Raw genomic sequence first — 13,778 nt, forward strand, 5'->3', positions numbered from 1 at the left:
TCATGGTTGTGTTGTTAGGCAAATTTGTGAGTGAGCCCACTCCCTTGGCTGAGAAGCAACTCCACACATGAATGGTCTCAGGATGCTTTACTGTTGGCATGACACAGTAGCGCATCACACAGATGGTAGCGCTCACCTTGTCTTCTCCTTACAATCTTTTTTCCAGATGCCCCAAACAATTTGAAAGGGGATTCATCAGAGAAAAGGACTTTAGCCCAGTCTTCAGCAGTCCAATCCCTGTACCTTTTGCAGAATATCCGTCTGTCCCTGATGTTTTTCCTGGACAGAAGTGGCTTCTTTGCTGCCCTTCTTGACACCAGGCCATCCTCCAAAACGCTTCACCTCACTGTGCGTGCAGATTCACTCACACCTGCCTGCTGCCATTCCTGAGCAAGCTCTGTACTGGTGGTGCCTGATCCCGTAGCTGAATCAACTTTAGGAGACGGTCCTGGCGCTTGCTGGACTTTCATGGGTGCCCTGAAGACTTCTTCAGAATAATTGAACCGCGCTCCTTGAAGTTCTTGATGATCCGATAAATGGTTGATTTAGGTGCAATCTTACTGGTAGCAATATCCTTGCCTGTGAAGCGATTTTTGTGCAAAGCAATGATGACAGCACGTGTTTCCTTGCAGGTAACCATGACTGGCAGAAGAACAATGATTCCAAGCACCACCCTCCTTTTGAAGCTTCCAGTCTGTTATTCAAACTCAATCAGCATGACAGAGTGATCTCCAGCCTCGTCTTCGTCAACAATCACATCTGTGTTAACGAAAGAATCACTGACATGATGTAAGCTGGTCCTTTTGTGTCAGGGCTGAAATGCAGTGGACATGTTTTGGGAGGATTCAGTTCATTTACATGGCAAAAAGGGACTTTGCAATTAATTGCAATTCATCTGATCACTCTTCATAACATTCTGGAGTATATGCAAATTGCCATCATACAAACTGAGGCAGCAGACTTGGTAAAAATTTATATTTGTGTCATTCTCAAAACTTTTGGCCACAACTGTACAGTGAACAGGGGTGAAGCATTACTGTGAGGGTATGTGGAGGAAACACCTACAGAATGAAAGTCAGTGTTATCCCTGTCATTCAGGTACTAACTCAAATGTAGGCTACTAGTTGAGAGTTTAGTAGGGGTGTACCTCGGTGGTTAGGCCTCTTCACTGTAGCCTAGTATACATTGATACAATTTCTTCTTTAAACTCTGTCATCAAATGATTGTAGTTTGAATGAATTAAACCTATGATCTTGTATGTGACAAGATACAGGCTACATGACATACAGTATATAAGTGGACTGTGTTGCTTATTGTCATGGTTGTGAACAACAATGAAAGAATGAGAGAAAACAGACTGACACCACATAGACATCCTGCTGAAAACCACATAGAGGCACAGAGTGTGTAAAAGGCCAGCAGGCCTGTCCAAAGCGTAGAGACGGCCTTGTTTTGTGCTCACAGCAGACCACAGAGTGCAGGTACCTGTGAACATCTCGCTGTGTGGGTGCATGCATGGGTGGGTTTAGCATTTATCAGTAGGTTGGGTCAGCAGAAGCCCTCTGCACACATTCATACAAACATACTTTATGTACAGAACACAGGAGAAGGAACAAGTCTATTTTAGTCAGTATCAGTTGTTTAATGTACATTTATTGATGCTAAAAGTAGCAACATATGCAGGGATTTCAGAAGAGCAATTTAGTCTACTGACATACACTACCAGTCAAAGGTTTGCACACACGCACTCATTCAAGGGTTTTTCTTTATTTTTACTGTTTTCTACATTGTAGAATAATAGTGAACACATAAAACATTGAAATAACACATATGGAATCATATAGTAACCAAAATATTTTAGATTCTTCAAAGTAGCCACCCTTTGCCTTGATGACAGCTTTGCACACTATTGGCATACTCTCAACCAGCTTCACCTGGAATGATATTCCAACTGTCTTGAAGGAGTTCCCACATATGTTGAGCACTTGTTGGATGCTTTTCCTTCACTCTGCAGTTCTTATGAATGTCCAGCTTGGTCCTGTTCCCAAACAGTATCTCCCCACAGCACAGTAGTAAGTCCCAGCATCAGAGAGGCTGAGGATCCTCTTGGGGTGGTTGTAAACACAGCTCTGTGTAGGAGACCCAGCCTCAGAGCTCTTCTCACACTGATCACTCCTGTCTCCATGGGTGTAAATGATTCCTGAGCAGGATTCTCCTGAGCCATGTCTGAACCAATAGACACTGTTATCCTACACAGGTCTCAGTGTGTATTGTACAGTTCAGAGTCACAGAGTCTCCTGGCTGCTCTTGGACTCTAAATCTGAAAAGAGTGACTTATTAATATCATGGTCTATAAATTGTATTGTCCTGCTAGATTTATTACAATTACAATACACAATTTATAATGTGTATTTAGAATATCATGGATGAAAAATGAATATCCAAAATATAGAACTAAGTTAGGTTACCTTTGACTTTGTCCATTTAAATAGCAGCAGAGTAGTATGTAGCTGAGTCCCCTAACTGACTTGTCTAGTTAAATAAAGGTTAAACAAAAATAAATAAACTGTGTCTTCGATATGGTCAGGTTAAAGCTGTCAACTCCTCTCTTCACACTCAGACGTTTAGTCCCAGTGAAGTCCTTGGTATAGTTATATAACTTTCCCATTTGTTTGAGAATTAGAAACATCATCAACAGGGACACCATCTTTGAATATATCATCTTGAGTGGAGAAAGTCTACCCATGTATACAACACTTCAACAAAGGGCTAATGGGTGATTGGTTGAACTGGACCCAATCTTCTTTGTTGACGCCTCATTCAGACAACCATGGTCTTGTGGTCTATTGCACCATACAGAGTCACACAGTCTACTGGCTGGACTCACTGAGATACAGGAAGCTGTAGAATGCAAGTAACTGTCTTGAAGGCTTTACTTGTTTGGTGTGTGGTAGCAGAATCAGAATTAGTTAGGTAACATAGATAAATAAAATGTTTTATCTTATTTATTGTCATTAGAATGTCTTCTTTTTGAATAATACTGTTGGCAGTTTGCAGTTATCCCTTCTCTGCTAGGGCTCAGTTACTTGGGGCCCAGAGTGGGGAGAGGTCAGGTTTGTCTTATCTGTGAATATGTCTGTAACTATTCCTAAACCATGTGAAGGGATGGCGTGATTAATGGGGAACCAGTTAGTTGGCTCCACAATGTCTGTGTGCCAGTCACTCCCCTCTGTGAGCTTGTCCAGGAGGGGTTGTATTTAAGATGGGAGTATCTATAATTGACAATTGATATATGCCATTAGATGAGGTAATGTTTTGGTCCTAAGTGGTACCAAGAACGAGATAGGAACTTCCTTTAGGAGAACAAACTGAATGATAATTTATAGCTAATGCTGTCTGGCTATGGGATACTCCTCTCTCAAGTAACATCTTTCTTTGTGTAATGTTCCTGTAGATCTGTTATTCGTCATGTGAGTTGAGATGGGTGTGTCTTGGCTATAAATGATACTAAGAACTGTTTTGTAAGCACTCTCAGGGAATTCATTTATAGACACTGAATTGATCTGAGAGTCACAGGGCTATGGTGAAGCTCATATATAATTAAAGATGGGACTTTATAATATACTCTGACTTGTGTGTTGTTTGCTCTCTCATGATTTGGTAATACAGGAAATTTCCACGACAGGTGGTTTGTGGGTTTCTCACCTCTTTGGAGAACCCTGGTTCAAAATATTAGACTATTTTGTTTCTCACCTCTCTGGAGAAACCTGGGTCAAAATAGTAGGCTATTTGTTTTCTCACCTGTCTGGACAGCCCTGGGTCAAAATAGTAGGCTATTTGTTTTCTCACCTGTCTGGACAGCCCTGGGTCAAAATAGTAGGCTATTTGTTTTCTCACCTGTCTGGACAGCCCTGGGTCAAAATAGTAGGCTATTTGTTTTCTCACCTGTCTGGACAGCCCTGGGTCAAAATAGTAGGCTATTTGTTTTCTCACCTGTCTGGACAGCCCTGGGTCAAAATAGTAGGCTATTTGTTTTTTCACCCTTACTTTAGTTACACTCTATTAAATGTTTCTCCATTGCAGAAGACAAGCAAAACCAAATGTACCTATAGTATTTGAAGGAAACCTATTATTATTTTGAACAGACCAATCAACAGTTACTGTACTCCAGGAGGGCTTCTATACATTGAACATGTCTTGTCTAGCTGTTAAGAGCATTGGGACAGTAACTGAAAGGATGCTGGTTCGAATCCCCTCACCGAGGATGTGCCCTTGCGCAAGGCCCTTAACCCTACTCAATCCGGTAAGTTGCTCTGGATAAGAGCATCTTCTAAATGACTAACATGTAAATGTAGAAGGGTGACCAGGGGTAGAACAGTGGAAGTGTATATGGGATAAACACCTACAGAATGAAACAAGTCATGTCAGTCTCATTCTTTGTATGTCAGTCTCATTGCCTATCATTCACAGAAACATGCATTAACTTTAGTGTAACACCTGTGAGTGCATCACTGATTGGACTCACCAGCCTAATATAACCAATACACATGACACGCTTTATCCACTCTGTATCACGGTCTGGTTACTGTTGTTCTCATAGGAGGCAATCTATCAGAAGGAGGATCCTCCTCTATTGGTCTCCTTACAGAGAACCCTGCAGTAGTCCTAGAACACTTGTCTGATTGAGAACGTACTAGTTCTCCCATGACATCATAATAAAATGGCCCCTTCCTCTGAGGCTATCAATATAGAATAGATGGTTCTGTATTACACATGACGCACATGGCACAGATGCTAAACTTGGAGAGCTCAAATAGAGTTCATTAGCTGTTATTTGTGGTTTGTAACTGATTTTAGAAAGCTATTTATATCCGAGTAAATTTATAAAAAACTGGTTTGCTGTGACTGCAAGCTGTCAGTAGAAACATGAACAACAATAACAAATGTGAAAACAACTGACTGACACCAGAATAGACATCCTGCTGAAAACCACAGAGACACAGAGAGCAGGTAGGAGGGTCCTGTGTGTACAAGGCCAACAGGCCTGACCAAAGAATAGATATAGCCTCGTACTTAGAGTAGACCTCAAGTACCTGTGAACTTGTTAGCTGTGTGGGGGGGATGTGTGTGTCATGCTATCAACACATCTAAAACTAGTTCAAGACATGTCATTGGAGATATGACTTTAAAACAGTAGGTTGTGTGCCTTAATTATGCAAGGACTCCCTGGAACTCAATTACAAATCTACACCCTCAAACAAATGAGTCATTGTCTTCATCATACAGTTCTCTACTGCCTGTTTCATTTTGAGTGATTGTTGCTCCTTGTTACTAAGCTACACTTTATTATAACTATGTTGAGGTTAGTAGTCATGATGCAGGGATGATGACTGTTTGGCCTGTTTGGTGGTTGCTATTTAAAGATGCTGGAAATGATTTCTAACATGTTATAAATGTGTAATAAGCATTTAACAACTATATTACCTTGTTATAGATTATTCATAGCCGCATATAGTATTTTCTGGAATTTGATTGACTGCAAATTTCAGCTAGACACATGAACTATCACAGAAAAGCACGCTGTTAATGATACTTCATCAAATTAGTTGCTGCCAACTCTACTGTTGAGGCAGTTATGGGGACTTCCACGTTCACTGCAGCTCCCTGTTGAAAAAGAAACGGATTGCAGTTCTGCAAGGTGCACTTATACATATTCACATTTTGTCCATGGTTTGTGACAACTGCTCTGTTACAATGTGAACATTGTCATATTTGAAATCAATCTCTCAACCATGTCAATTCGGTTCAAAGTATATTTAGCTAAGAAGTACATTTTTAGTTTGGTCTTTTGTTATGGAGAGAGAGAGAGTTGGGCTCTAAGTGACATGGATGTTGGTGGTTTTGATGGTGTGTGAAAAGAGAGTGTGGTGAGGACTGATGGTCATTGCTGGGGGTTAGAGTTGAGTTTACGTGAGTGGAACATCTATTCAGGGCAGTCAGAACACCACAGAGATCTGTGATAGAGGATACAGCTAAAAGAAGACAGTTTGAGAGGCTAAAACGCCAGCAATAGATACATATTTACAGTTATTTTGCAACCAACCTTCTTTTTTACCTGAGCATAGGCTTGATATGGTTGTTGCACACTGAATCTGTGGGTGAAAGTGTGACATTTAAGGACAGAGAAAATATGAATGAAAATCAAACAATTCCTCTCTATGAAAGTAGTTGAATGTTTTATTTGATCAAAATGGAACAACAGTATCAATGTAAGTAATTGTAACTTACAATGAAAAAGCCAATTCAATCAAACATACAGTGTAGAAAACACAGAATCAATGCAAGTTATTAAAGAGGACAGGTTGACATTTCAGTCCATGTTTTTGTATCTCACACTAGAGAACACAGTGTCTGTCTCCGTGGCGCTCCTCTGTCTCCCGGCATTTGGTTTCTTGTGGACGACGTTCAGAGCGGCGTAATGGAGAGTAACAGGCTCTTGATCCTGAGAGCAATAACAAAAATGTAAATCCAAATATTTGGTATTATACTAAATATTGTGGTATAGTGAAACAATCCTCTAAAAAATGAATTTTTTCATATTTTGATTGAAGGAAAAATATATTGATTCAGCAACAACTAAACAAGTGTGAGGTCAGGTTACCTGGTTATCATGACTGGGGACTGCAGGAGTACTTGGCTGAAGGTGGGTTCCTTTTAATCAAACACATTAATCAATATAATCATCATCATCATCATACAATGAAGGGACTTTATGACCAATTTTGACCAAAACATGTCAACTAATGTAACTGTACCAACAATTGAGAAGCATACTGGATCTTGCACAATATTGTCGCTTACCTATGCACTTGCTCATCTTGTACAAAACACAAGTAAGGACAATGATGAGGAGGACACACAGACCCAACGCTACGCCAAGGCAATACATGAACAGAAGATGGTCCTCCTTACAACCATCTGTGAAATATCAAATAGGGATGGAGACACTGAGACCCTGAGGGATAAAGCTATGACAATGTTAGAGACACCAACAAGACTCGGCCTGATCTGAGTCATATTTTATTCTCTCATATACAAAGATATCTGAATAATATAGGAAAACAAAAGTATCCGAAAAAGTTATGTAGATAATTATAATTAAAGATAATTATAAAACAGAATGTCAGACGTATCACCTACCTTGAATGTCCAGCTTGGTCCCGTTGCCAAAGAGTATCTCCCAACATGGGGCCACAGCACAGTAGTAAGTCCCAGCATCAGAGAGGCTGAGGTTCCTCTTGGGGAGGTTGTAGACACAGCTCTGTGGAGGAGACCCAGCCTAAGGGCTCTTCTCACACTGATCACTCCTGTCTCAATGGGTGTAAATGATTCCTGGAAGGGATTCTCCTGAGCCATGTCTGAACCAATTGACACTGTGGTCTCCCACACAGGTCTCAGTGTGTATTGTACAGTTCAGAGTCACAGAGTCTCCTGGACTGACTCAGACACAGGCTGCTGGAGCACAGTCATGTTTCTGGACCCTGATCCTGACAAGAAGATCAATAAACCCATTGAATCCCTAGAATATTACTGTAGACTGTGTTCAAACTCAACGTTTTCTAAATAAAAATCGAATCTGATTAAGATATTAACTCATATTTTCACAATATATCTGGTAATATACCTTTTACCAAGATAATGGCTCCTTCTCCCAACTCCACCTTGTTTCCATAAGTGCTTCCACAGTAGTATAAAGCTGAATCAGAAAGCTGCATGTCTGAGATCCTTAGATGATTCTTTTCTTGGCCGTTTTCCACTGAGAATCGAGGGTTATCCTTAAACTCATGGTAAAAGGTTGCGTTCCTTTCAAACTTATAGACAGTTGAGAAGAGTTGAAGCTTATCTCCCAAGGGTTGCTTGTACCAGGAGAAATGCATGGCTATGTGGCCTTTATAGAAGCAGTGCACAATCACTGTGTCTCCAGCTACTACATCTATTAAGGAACATGAACAATATACAGTAGTATATTTTCTGTTACATACCCAAAATACAACTTAGATATTCAAAGTGTCTGTAAAGTATTACATGTGATACCTCAAGTATCCAAATTAAGGGCAGACATCTCATAAGCAGAGAAATATAAAAGTTGCACTTACCCATCTCTACAAGAAGTGGAAATATCAGACACTAGTTGTGTTGTCATCCTCCTCACAACCTGTCTTGAGTGGAAAAAGTACACCTGTGTAGACAACCCTTCGACAATGGAGTTACAGGTGATTGGTCGAACTGGACGCATCATTTTTGTTGACGCCTTATTCTGGAAGGACAATCATCTTCACATTGTACAGGGTCACAGAGTATAGATTTAGTACAAATGTTGAAATAATCATTCAAGTTTGGCATCCCTTAATCTTCATCACTACAGCTACTGTTGTCTACGTCAAGAGACCCATAGTTGTGAACTTGTTGGGAGCATTCATAGAATGACACTGTCATCCACTACGACTTCTATCACCACACAGTCACTTCACCTCACTAAAAAACATCCATGGGAAAAAATCTCTAATTCAGGATTTATGCTCAATTGGATTGGATGGGAAGAATCCCTTCCCATGATGTTGTTATTGAGGAGGCAGATTCCTCTCGGCCTATAGGTGATGATAATACGTCCCTGTTAAAACTGTGTTGTGTTTGACTAAGAACTACAGCTCTAGGTGAAATGACCTAATAAATAGCTCATTGTGTTTTTTCACAGATTTCAGTCGACTATGTGTAGAAAAGCTGCCTCATCAAAATAGTTGGTTTACTGTTGCTAAAATGGTCAACTTGAAGAGCAAGTAGCATAGCCTAGAGTATGAGAGAGCTAAGAGTTCTGAGACATCCGGCTGAAAGCCACAGAAAGAGAGAAACAGAGAAAGAGAGAGAGAGAGGGACAGAGAGGGAGAAAAGATAAAGGGAGAGTGAGTGAGTGAGAGAGAGAGAGAGAGAGAGAGAGAGAGAGAGAGAGAGAGAGAGAGAGAGAGAGAGAGAGAGAGGAGAAAGAAGAGCAGAGAGAAAGAGATGGAGCAGAGGGTCCTGTGTTCAAAGCCAGCAGGCCCTGACAAAGCGCAGATACATCCTCGTCTTGTGTTCATCACAGACCGCAGAATAACTGTAAATAGGTTGCCGTGTGTTTGAGGGCGTGTTAGTGGCATGAGAAGAGAAAAAACTGTTTAACACTATACATTTAAGCTGCAATATGTAAAAAAAAATTGGAGACCTGACCAAATTCACATAGAAATGTGAGTTGTAGATATGTCATTCTCATTGAAAATAAGTCTGAAGCGTTAGTTCTGTTCTAAGTGCGCTATTTCTACCTTTCTTAAAGCAACCATGTGTAACTTTTTGTGCGACCCAACCAAATTCACATCAAAATTTGATATTTTTTTACTGACATTTTCAACCTGTACTTGACCAAATCTGTAATACCTACATGTTTCAAGCACAACACCATAGTCCCTGTGCCCAATAACTCCAAGTTAACCTGCCAAAATGACTACCAACCCATAGCACTCACGTCTGTAGCCATGAAGTGCATTGAAAGGCAGATAATGGCTCACATCAACACCATCATCTCAGAAATCCTAGACCCACTTGAATTTGCATACAACCTCAACATTGCCCTTTCCCACCTGGACAAAAGGAAGACCTACATGAGAATGCCGTTCATTGACTACAGCTCAGCATTCAACACAATAGTGCCTTCAAATCTCATCACTCATCACTAAGCTAGGAGATGATCGTGGACTACAGGAAAAGGACGGCCGAGCATGCCCCCATTCTCATTGATGGGGCTGTAGTTATGGGGCTGTAGTGGAGCAGGTTGAGAGCTTCAAGGTCCTTGGTGTCCACATCACCAACAAACTATCATGGTCCAAACACACCAAGACAGTTGTGAAGAGGGCATGACAATGCCTATTCCCCCTCAGGAGACAGAAAAGATTTGGCATCGGTCCTCAGATCCTCAAAAAGTTTTACAGCTGCACCACCGAGAGCATCCTGACTGGTTGCATCACCGCCTTGTATGGCAATTGCTCAGCCTCCGACCACAAGGCACTACAGATGGTAGTGCGTAAGGCCCAGTACATCACTGGAGCCAAGCTTCCTACCATCAAGGACCTCTCTACAAGGCGGTGTCAGAGGAAGGCCCTAAAAATTGTCAAAGACTCCAGCCACTCTAGTCATAGACTGTTGTCTCTGCTACCGCACGGCAAGCTGTACCGGAGCACCAAGTCTAGGTCCAAAAGGCTTCTTAACAGCTACTACCCCGAGAAATCAGACTGCTGGAAAGCTCATCAAATGGCCACCCGGACTATTTGCATTAACCCCCCCCCCATTTTTTTATATACTCATAGCCACTTTACCCCTACCAACATGTACATATTACCTCAATAAGCTTGACTAGCCTGACTCGGTACCGGTGTCCCTGTATATAGCCTCGTTATTGTTTCTCTTTTGTTTTTTACTTTAGTTTATTTTCTATATTATTTTCTTAACTCATATTTTTCATCAAACTGCATTGTTGGTTAAGGGCTTGTGAGTAAGCATTTCACGGTAAGGTCTAAACCTGTTGAATTCAGCGCATGTGACAAATAACATTTATTTGATTTGATTCATTCTCAATGAAAGCAAGTCTAAGAAGTGGTAGATCTGTTCTATGGTCTCTATTTCTAAGCTTCCCGTTCTTAAGTCTAGTTTTTGCGTCTTTTACTTTGGTTTTGTACACCAGATTTAAACAACTTTTAAATACAATATTTTTGGTTATTGAAAATATATTTCACAGGGGTTTAGATTTTACAATGATTCTCTACACCAGTGGTCACCAAACTACGGCCCGCGGGCCGGATACGGCCCGTCAGCACATTTGGCCCGGCCCTCTGAACAATACCAGAGACGCTATTGAATTTTTTTCCTATTTGGCCTCCAGAAAAGAAATCCTAGGCCCGGCCCTGTCAAAGAGAGAACGGAATAATGGCGAAAAGGTTAGGTAAGAGAAAAATTGATTCAGAATGCAGGGTATTTAACCTGCAGTGGACAAACATTTTTTTTTTGTTCAATGCAAAGAAAAGGCTGTTTGTCTCATCTGTCAAGAGACGGTGGCGGTATTCAAAGAATACAATCTTCGCCGACACTATGAATCCCGTCACAAAGACAAGTACGATAGCTTGCAAGGCCAAATACGAGCAGACAAACTCTCAAAGCTAAAAAGTGGACTACTATCTCAGCAGAATACATTTGTACGCCAAGCTCAGCTGAACCAGGCATCCGTTCGGGCCAGCTTTCGGGTTGCTAAACTGATAGCAAGAAGCGGTAAGCCTTTCACTGATGGAGAGTTTGTTAAGAAATGTATGGATGCTGTCGCGGAGGAGGTGTGTCCCGAGAAGAAAGATGCATTTAATGCCGTAGGTCTGTCGGCGAGTACAATCACCAGACGCGTTGAAGAAATCGGGAGTAATGTATATGCCCAGCTGCAGCAGAAGACGAAAGAATTTGACTTTTTTTCATTAGCACTGGATAAGAGCACGGACGTGCAAGACACAGCGCAACTGCTCATTTTTATTCGTGGAGTTAGCGCAAACTTTGAGATATGCGAGGAGCTGGCAGCCCTCCAAAGTCTCAAAGGGACTACAACGGGAGAGGATATTTTTGACAAAGTGTGCCAAACCATGGAGAAGTTGGACCTGGACTGGTCAAAGCTAGCTAGCATCACGACTGACGGGGCTCCCTAGCATGGTGGGCGAAACTCGCGGTCTAATAGGACGCATGAACCGGGAGTTGGAAAAAGGGGTCTCACCGCCCCGCTCGAGTCCACTGCCTAATTCACCAGCAAGCACTGTGCTGCAAAGTGTTGAAGTGGGATTCTGTAATGAAGGTTGTGGTGTCGTTTAAACTTCATCAGAGCAAAGGGACTTAAACACAGGCAGTTCCAAGAATTCCTGTCTGAACTGGAGTCTACGCACGGAGATGTGCTGTACTACACAGAGGTCCGATGGCTGAGCCGGGGCAGAGTTTTGAGGCGTTTTTACGAGCTGCTACCCGAAATTAACGCATTTCTTCATTTAAAAGACAAAACGGTCCCAGAGCTGATCGACCCAAAATGGAAATGGCACCTCGCATTTTTAACAGAGGTGACAGAAATACTTAACAGCCTTAACTTGCAGCTACAAGGCGAAAACTCATTTGCGACATGTATTCACACATAAAAGCATTTGAGGTGAAATTAGCGCTGCTTTTGGAACAAGTGAAAAGCGCAACTTCGTCCATCTTCCTGCTACCCAAAACCTGTCGACAGAGAACCCAGCGGTCCCGTTCCCAGCTGAAAAGTGCTTGGAAGCACTGGAAATGCTGAAGGCGGAGTTCGGTGTGCGATTCAGTGAACTACATGTTCATGCAAAAGAAATCCGTCTTTTTCAGAACCCCTTTGTTGCCGACATTGATGAAGCCCAGCCTTCATATCAGTTTGAGTTGGCTGAGTTACAGAACTGTGATGTTCTGAAAGACGCATTCAAGCCCAACAGTCTCATTGACTTCTATGCCGCCCTCCCAAACGACACATATCCAAACATCAAAAAACACGCAATGAAAATGTCCACAGTTTTTGGCAGCACGTATATCTGCGAGAAAACCTTTTCTCGCATGAAAGCATGAAACTGCTGAAAACCCCGATGAGATCAAGATTGACAGATGAACATTTGCATCAGTGCTTGAGACTGGCTGTAACTAGAATGGAACCTGATATTCAACTTCTCACCAGCCAGATGCAGGCCCACAGTTCACACTGATGAACATACATAGGTAAGCTCACTTTTCTGATGAGTCATTCTGAGCATAAACAAATATAATCATAATAAAATCTACTGGGATAAAATCCATCTTTACAACCATACTGGTAGTGAAATGTATTGTGCTGTGTAGGTGCTGTATCACTTAGTTCAGTTTCTCAACCTGCTTCTTTTGTGGTTTTCACAGGGAAGTTGATGAGAGAGAGCTGCAAACAGCGGTGTCTACAAGCCTACTGGAACCTACAAAAGGATTATAAGGAAGGAACACAAGAACTTTAAGAGACTGCTCATATGTGTCAGAGAGATTCTGCTCTGACAACTGAGCTGAACTTTTATCTGTTAAGATTGTGCATGGCACGACAGAAAGTTAATGTTCCATGGCTTTTTTTTCTATGAAGAACCCAGAGAGAGTTATTTAGTTATTATTTATTTCCTGTTTTTTCTGTGAAGAACTCAGAGAGGGTTATTTAGTTATTATTTATTTCATTAATAGTGTTATTATTTGTTTCCTGACTTTTTTTCTGTAAAGAACCTGGAAAGGGTTATTTGGTTATGTGTGGCTTTCTGGAAAACAATACATTTTTTAAGCTCCCCTACGATCGTCACACTTTTTCTGTTACAAACTGACACCGGCCCCCCATCAGAGAAGGGAAAAGTTATGTGGCCCTCGCAGGAAAAAGTTTGGGGACCCCTGCTCTACACTATGCATTGCTTGTTTTGTCACATAAACTGAAACTTGGTGAACTATTAGAATTTTAGCAACCAGGAAATGGCATAGCGATTTCTGCATATTGCATCTTTAAAGATTCCTGAGTTTGGTCTAAACAAATACATTCAACTTCCTTTGTCTTGTCTGTTGTTAAATGCTTTATTCATCTTATCACAAGCAAGTCCATTTAAAATGAGTTTGGCAGAGAAGCAATGCACTTTTTTACCTTTATTTAACTAGGCAAGTCA

General features: G+C 41.4%; 1 long non-coding RNA gene across 1 annotated transcript; it reads right to left on the reverse strand.

The window, feature by feature from the left end:
- Positions 1-1,751: 1,751 nt before the first annotated feature.
- LOC135572942 (uncharacterized) lies at positions 1,752-2,722 on the reverse strand. The gene is made up of 2 exons (XR_010464572.1): positions 2,469-2,722; positions 1,752-2,320 (listed from the first exon to the last, which is right to left on the reverse strand). It is a non-coding gene; the product is annotated as an uncharacterized LOC135572942 (long non-coding RNA).
- Positions 2,723-13,778: the final 11,056 nt, after the last annotated feature.

The sequence above is a fragment of the Oncorhynchus nerka genome, linkage group LG8 (genome assembly GCF_034236695.1).
Source record: "Oncorhynchus nerka isolate Pitt River linkage group LG8, Oner_Uvic_2.0, whole genome shotgun sequence".
NCBI lineage: Eukaryota > Metazoa > Chordata > Actinopteri > Salmoniformes > Salmonidae > Oncorhynchus > Oncorhynchus nerka.